Source organism: Rana temporaria, chromosome 4, assembly GCF_905171775.1.
Source record: "Rana temporaria chromosome 4, aRanTem1.1, whole genome shotgun sequence".
NCBI classification, from domain to species: Eukaryota; Metazoa; Chordata; class Amphibia; order Anura; family Ranidae; genus Rana; species Rana temporaria.
Genome location: NC_053492.1, coordinates 294,839,184 through 294,847,433, shown reverse-complemented (window position 1 = coordinate 294,847,433; position 8,250 = coordinate 294,839,184). Strand labels below are relative to the sequence as shown.

The 8,250-nt window shown below is 39.9% G+C and overlaps 1 long non-coding RNA gene across 1 annotated transcript; it reads left to right on the top strand.

The window, feature by feature from the left end:
- The first annotated feature begins 3,429 nt into the window (after positions 1–3,429).
- LOC120935397 lies at positions 3,430–7,847 on the top strand. The gene is made up of 3 exons (XR_005748456.1): positions 3,430–4,261; positions 4,567–4,650; positions 7,090–7,847. It is a non-coding gene; the product is annotated as an uncharacterized LOC120935397 (long non-coding RNA).
- The last annotated feature ends 403 nt before the right edge of the window (positions 7,848–8,250 follow it).

The following is an 8,250-nucleotide window of genomic DNA, read 5'->3' as shown; positions in this document are numbered from 1 at the left end:
CATTTGGTGTGTTCGCAAGTTCTGGTGCGAACCGAACAGGGGGGTGTTTAGCTCATCCCTAGCCTTCACGCTACATGTGCAGTGACACATGCAGCGTTAAAGTCAAATGTCCCATTCACCTGCAGATACTGGGAGCTGGCTTGCTAATCCGCTATATTTCCCCATAGATAGAGAACTTTTCTCTCAGGTTGGGGTTGGGGGGGGGCTGAACTGAGTTTTTGCCCCAGGTGAATAAACATCTAGCTTCGCCACTGTATCCAGCAGCTCCTGCAGGGGTAAGCACTACAGCTAGATTAGCTTTGTAGGTCTTTATGTTTTAAGATTAAGAAAACTTAAACACTTATGAAGCTTAACTCAGGCCAACTATATTATGAAACCTAAAATTGCAAAAGCCACACTGACTAAGAGTTCTTGCAAAAGGAGCAGAAAAGTAAAGAAACAAAGACAACAATCATGTTACACATGATGAACAAAGTTTTTCTTGGCAAAAGATCATACCACAAATATGTTATATGACATTAGGCAAATATCTTACTCAAAGTTTAAAATTTGTTTTAAAACACTGGAAGATTGCAAAATGCAAATGATTTCAATGCTTTACTGGAAATAGATTTTACAAGGTTGTTTTTTTGCTTTTTTTTTGGTTCTTTCAAATATTCAGTCAAGTGTACTTAAAGTGTTGACTGGCCTTGCTCGTTGCAGTGAAAAATAACCATGAATGTAATTAAAGTGACTCTATTACCACAAATTTAATTTATTTTAAGAAGGGAATTATTACTACATGTCCCACTCCCCATGTCTCCAATCTTCCCTCTTTTGAAGAACTATGCCAGCTGATGAATTTTCACGATTTGAGAGACTTCAGGGTATGTGGAATCCATGATCCCTCGTTGTGCACCATGGTTCCACCCACTGGATGCAACATCACTACAGAAACGGTAGCATTGGTCTGAGATACTTATCATTAAATTACAAAGTACAACCCCACTATGAACTAGTTATCCTCCAGAGCCAAATTGTACTCTTAGTACCATTGCCTGTCTGCTCTGAAAGGTAGCAGGCAATAGCCAATAATGGTACACTCCTTGGCATGCCCCTACTCGAGTCCATCAATTAGTTGCTCTGGCGCTGCACACTGCAAGAGCAGAAGGCACGGAGATTGTCACATAATCCATCATACTTGCAAATACCACCATTGTGCCTGGGCCTCAATAGGAATCCAGGTATTTTGCAGCAGTTCTAGGAGTACGTTTAGACACTGGAGAGTGCCCAGTCCATGGTGGACAGGGTAGGCTAATTTATTGACAGGTATTTAAGGCTGGTTTATAGCCGTCTATTACAATAAATCATATTTTAGAATTCTCACAGGAGTGCCAGCTGGTCTCACTTTGAATTACTGGACTTAAAGTGGAACTTCACTCTCCCAATCAACATTGATCATTTTAATCACCATGCTGCTAGCATTAGTAAATAGTAGGGAAAGTATATCACATTTACTTATATCAAACTTTTTATTTTTTTATAATTTCTTCGGTGACTTCCTGCTTTTTTTTCTAGGCAAATTATGTCATATATCCCAAGAGTCTTCAGGAGGAGAGGAGGAGGGCTTTTCTCAGCTAAGTACAACTGACAATTGAGTGGTTGTGCGACGCTGTACGCTGTACGCTGTACCCAAACAAAATTGACATCCTTTTTTTTCCCACAAATACAGAGCTTTCTTTTGGTGGTATTTGATCATCTCTGCGGTTTTAATTTTTTTGCGCTATAAACGAAAAATAAATAAAAGAGCGACAATTTTTGCTATAATAAATATCCCCCAAAAATATGTAAACAAAAACTAATTTCTTCCTCGGTTTAGGCCAATATGTATTTTTCTACATATTTTTGGTAAAAAAAAATTGTGCACCCATGCCATTTTGCAGATGTATATGAGCGTGAGAAAGTGGTTAAGTTAGGGGTGCCTTCATTTTTTTATGACTAATTATTTATACCCATACTTAAAATGCCCTCACTGGACCCAACCAATTTTACCAACCTATGCCCTATCTCCTTGATCCCCTTTATCCAAACTCCTTGAACGTCTGGTCTAAGCGACCACCTTGCCGAGAATAACCTTCTTGATCCCCTTCAGTCTGGATTTTGTCCCCAACACTCCACTAAAACGCGAATAGGGCTTTTTGCGTAGAATGATGTTCACGTCGAAAGCATTGGCTTGTTGCGGGTTAATTTGGAGCATGCGCACTGGGATACCCCCACGGACGGCGCATGCGCCGTTCAGAAAAAACGTCATTTACGTCGGGTCAAGACGTATTGACATAAAACACGCCCCCATCTCATCCATTTGAATTGCGCGCCCTTACGCCGACACAGATACACTACGCCGCCGTAACTTACGGCGCAAATTCTTTGTGGATACAGGAAATACGCTGTAAGTTGCGGCATAGTGTATCTGAGATACACTACGCCGGACGTAAAGAAATGCCGCGCTACGTGGATCTGGCCCAATCTATCCAAAACAAACCTATAATTTCTTCCTCCACCACTTGACCCTTCCCCAATTGATGGCACACCTATAATCCCATCCCCGCATGCCAAGGTCCTAGGTGTAGTCATGAACTCTGAACTCTCCTTTAAGCCCCACATCCAATCACTGTCCAAATATTGCCACCTCAACCTCTGCAACATCTACAAAATATGCCCCTTTCTAACCAATGACACAACAAAGCTTTTAATTCACTTCCTGGTCATCCCTCGCCTCGACTACTGCAACTCCTTTCTCAGTGGCATGCCTCTATATAGGCTACCCCCCTTCAATCCATCATGAATGCTGCTGCTGCCAGACTCATACACATTACCAATCGCTCTGTGTCTGCTACCCCTCTCTGTCAATCCCTCCACTGGCTTCCAATCACCCAAAAATAAAATTCAAAATACTAACAACATTCAAAGCCATTTAAACACTTTTGCCCCCAGTTAGATCATTAGCTTATTCTTTAAATACCAACCTAATCGTTTTCTTCGTTTCTCTCAAGACCCCCTGCTCTCTAGCTCCCTTGTCACCTCCTCCCATGCTCACCTCCAGGACTTTTCCAGAGCCTCTCCAATCCTTTAAAACACCTTACCCCAATCTGTCCGATTATCTCCTACTCTATTAGGACGATCCCTGAAAACCCTCCTCTTCAGAGAGGCTTATCCACACCTAACAACTCTATTTTCATTTTCTGCATCAGTTCATCCCCCACAGTTATTACCTTTTGTTTCACTTAACCCTCCCTTCTAGATTGTAAGCTCTAAGGAGCAGGGCCCTTTAATTCCTCCTGTGTTGAATTGTTTTGTAACTGTACTGTTTGCCCTCAAGTTATAAAGTACTGTGCAAACTGTTGGCGCTATATAAATCCTGTATATTAACAATAATAATAATAAATGCATTTATCGTGGTCAGGATATTTTTTTTTTATGTTTTTTTAACTAATAATAAAACATTTGCATTTCTTTACTGATAAATTAAATAATGTTAGGCCTAGAATAATGACAATTGTAAAATTGTAAAAAGAACAAACGTCATGCAGTTTGTTCTTTCTTCCATTCCCATCATCTGGAATTGTACCATCTCTACAGTATGTGCTGCTTCACACTGAAAAAAATTGATGCAAGCAAGCAGTAGATATTTCCTGACATTCTGCTACGTCACAGTGTGCCATCGTGGGTCACTGAGCGTCTGTAGACAGACATCTGTGTTTTCTCCAGAGTGCTTTCTAACCCAGATATTTGAGAGTCAGGCCTGGCTATGCATTCCCAGGCAGACCGTTTGTCAGTGTCATATGTTTTGGCTCATGGTCAAATGTTTCATTAGTATTTAAGATTAGCCAGCACTAGGAAAAACACATAATGCACTCCATCAGGCCAGATAACTTAATTCATTAAGCCAACTTTCCTTTTATTAAAGCTAAAATTGTAAACATTCCTCGTAAAATAGTCATGGTTGTAGAATAAGGAAGATTGGTTTCTAAGTCATTTTTTACTGTAAAAAAACAACAACACAAAAACAGAAAATAAACTGATCTACAGTTGAGATTTTATACAACTACAGTTTATCTTCCAGCATTATAGGGATGTTCCTTCCTCATTACTAAGTTGTTTTGATTTTACAAACCCACAGAAGACTATTAATAAAAAGGGGAATGACTGTAATAGGACCAGCCAGTGTGAAGAGCAATCTACAGAAGAAAAAGCTCTGGAAATGTTCCCCTAGGATACCCAGGTAGTTTTTTCCTTACCTAAAGTTAAAGCTGTAATAGGACTTTTTATTTTATATATTTGTATCTAAGTACGCACACAACAACGCCTTGGTTTATAGAAATGGTTTAACAAACACGTAGATTATCAGTATTAAAGTGGAACTTCACTCTCTCAACATTGAAAGTTTTTTTTTGTTTATTGTTTTTTTTAAAACATTGATAGTTTTTATTCCTCATGCTTCTAGCATTAGTAAATAGAAAGGAAAGAACAGCATTATATCATATTTACTTGTTTTAAACTTTTTTATTTGTTTTTACATTTTTTCAGTTACTTCCTGATTTCTTGCCTAGGCAAATGATGTCATACATCCCAGAATTCTTCAGGAGGGACAACAACTAGGTTACTATTTAGGTAACCCAGGGGTCTTCAGGGGGGGGCGAGAGGAGGAGGGGTTTTCTCAGATAACAGCTCTCTCTTGCATGCATGCTCGAGCTAAGGACAGATATATTCCAGGAAGTAAATGCTACATGAATCATCCGTCCTTACTCAAGGCCAGAAATAATAGGGGGTTGTTTTCCAAAGCGATTTCTCCACAAAACAAAACAAAGAGACCTGGGTAGATGGGGGAGTTTGCTTTGAATATAAAAAAATGATTAAAAAGTATTTTTGGCCTCTGGTGCTCAGATGCAGAGAAATTACATTTTAAATTAATTTCAGACATTTTTGAAGGCAGGTATTTTTCCACAAATGACTTGCTATCAAATATTTAAAGTTTTTAATCAACAAAGCATTTTTTTATTAGTTATATTTAGGATGTTGATAAAGGTGGAGATAAACCAAGTCAGCTTGGGAACTAGAGTAGGGCTGCCCAATCTTTAACCCCTTCATGAACGAGCTATAGCCGAATGATGGCTATGGCACAGGCATACTTTGCTGTGCTCTTGTGCTCGCGCTGTCTGCGTGCCCCCTGTGGCGTGCATCAGCAGTGATCTGAGATGGATGTGTCCTTCGGATGCAGCTGATCACAGATCGGGGTTAAGATCCAATTACCACGTGATCAGCTGTGTCCAATCACTGACCGCTCGTGAGGAGAGGAGAACTGAAAAGCTGTAAATCCACACAGGGGACATCTGCACTTTCAATCAGGGCACTGATCATTAGTGTCCTGATGACCTGTGCAACCCCACCAGTGCTGCCAATCTGTACCCACCAGTGCTGCCAATCTGTGTCCACCAGTGATGCCAATCAGTGCCCATCAGTGATGCCTCTCAGTGCTAATCAGTGCCACCTATCAGTGATGCCTATCAGTGTCCATCAGTGACACCTATCAGTCCCACATATCAGTGCAGCCTCATCAGCACCTCCTCATCAGTGCCGCCAATCAGTAAAGCCTACGAGTGCAGCCTCATTAGCGCACATCAGTGAAGGAGAAAAATTACTTATTTACAACATTTTATAACAGAAACTAAGAAAAACTTTTTCATGTATATATATTTCCGCTCTTTTTTTATTTGTTTAGGAAAAAATAAAACCCAGTGGTGATAATATAAAACCAAAAGAAAGCTCCATCTGTCTCCAAAAAAATATAAAAATGTTGTTTGGGTACAGTGTTGTATGAATTATCATTCAAAAAGTGCAACAGTACTGGTAACTGAAAAATGGCCTGGCAGGAAGTGGGTGAAAGTGCCCAGTAGGCAAGTGGTAAAGAAACATTGATTGTCACATTGCCAATCAAGGGCAGAGAACACCCCAATGCTAGCATAAAACTTATACAGGCCCACATGGCCTCAAGGCAGACAGCAAGCCTACACAGAGAGATGACATCCTCAAGGTCTGGGTAAGGTCCAACCCACTGACAACAAACTCACCAGGTGTTGGCCAACGGACAGGACGGACAGGACAGGCAAGACCTCCCCAGAACCAAATTCCAAGAATGGCCTTGCAAAATAAAACTCAAGAGAGGCCATACAAAATACAGATAATCAAGGGTTAGGAAAACACATTCAAATGCCCCATACACACGATCGGAATTTCTGATGGACTTTTTCCATTGGATTTTCTGATCGTGTGTAGCCCCATCAGAGTTTTTCCATCGGAAATTCCGTTGAATTCCATCAGACTTTAGATATAGAATATGTTCTATATTTTTCCGATGGAATTCCGTCGGAAATTCCGATGTGATTTGGCCAGGCAAAAGCCTGATCGTGTGTACGCGGCATTACACTTTCATAAGTAAGCCTGCACAGTTAAAGTATATTATTAAATGTAACATTACATATTTAGATTCTCCATTTTTTTAGGTAGTACTAAAATGTACATGATTAACATAATAAAGGACGCAAGAGTCAGCAAGCAAATTTTTGCATGTGAGTGCATTTTTCTAAAAAGTTGTTTTTTATTATTCATTAAACACCAGAAAGCCATGAAATATATAATTTTTCAGGCTCATTGTCTTTTATGATCCATTACGTACATATGCATCTGTCATTTTTAGCTGCTAAACATCTTCACAAAGGTTTGTGAAGCATACAGTACAATGAGTTAGAGAAGTAAAAATGGAATGCTATGATGAATGTATAGATCATAACATCATGTTTAAAGATAAAGTGAACAATTCTGGTTCCAAGTCTAGGTATTATAACAAAGGCCAGGCACTGAACATGTCCACAGCATGTAATGTATTAAATGAAGCAGCTGTTTATATGAGGGGGTGCTGAGATAAGTATTGAGCCTTAACCAGAAAAAAATTTGCTAGGAAGCTGTAAATTGCAGGGTGTACTGGCCAATTTATCTATATTCAATGGTGCAAAAATCAACTATCTATGATTTTAACTTATCTTTCTTTTGCAGGTCCAAAGTGAACATGGCAGTACCTCCAGAAAAATGTAATGAGGAAAAGCATAGGACTATAATCAAGTTCCTGTTTCTCCAAGGGAAAGGTGTGAAGCAGATCCGTGATGAAATGTCACAAACTTTGGGTGACAGTAGCCCATATGCAACAGTTAAATGTTGTGTTGTCAATTTTAAAACTGCCCATTTCTGTGTTGAAATTGAGAAACCCAGTAGAAGGCCTGTTTCTGTCTCTGTGCCTGTGTTCTGTCAGATATGGCCACTCGTCAGAATTGGTAACGGAAGTGACGTTCCGTCGCCACCATCTTGCTACACCCCGCACTCCTCCAGAGTAATGATACACAGAGAGGGGGCCAAGCGGACATCTTGTTACACCCACCAGACATGTTTCGTCATGTAAGACTCATGACTCCCATGATTAAGTCTTACATGACGAAACATGTCGGGGCGTGGCTACGCAGTGAACATCTGAACCTGTAAACCAACGTGATATATTCCAACAAGTTACATCGCGCTAGTGACCAGGGAATGAGAGGAATTATTTTTAAACAGGAAAGCGCCAGCACAACGGAGGGGAGGTGGTGAGAAGCATCTGGTTTTTGTACAGGTCCGCTGTGACCATAGTTCATCAGCCAAAAGGAATATTGTGGAAGTTTGCTTTGATGTGATTCACGCTTGTTTTTGAGTTTACTTTTGTGAGTACAACCTTTGCAGATTTATGTGGTGTGTCATTAAACTGATTTAGCAGTATTACACTATCACACGCTTTTTTCATTATTTATGTGGATCTCACCTGTCATTTGTTGGAATTGGCACTTCATCCATCTGCTTGAGGAGTTCGTAACATGCTTATTTTGCCGTAACACGAGAGTGTGAGGCAAATAGTTCTGGTGAGTGGCCAATCTTATTGGTGGAGGAATCACTATACACGTCAGGTGTGGTGGAAGATTTCTTTGAAGATCACAGAAGATTTTTATTTATTTATTTTATTTATTTAATTTTCTTCAATCACATATGAACTTTATTTCACACATTTTTTCAATCACGGGTTTAATCAGCTGTTTTTGTTGTTGTCTTTTTGTATTAACTAGTCCACAGGTGTGGGTCAACCACACTTTAACATTGGCTGTTCGCCCGTTCGCCATATAGCGAACAATTTGG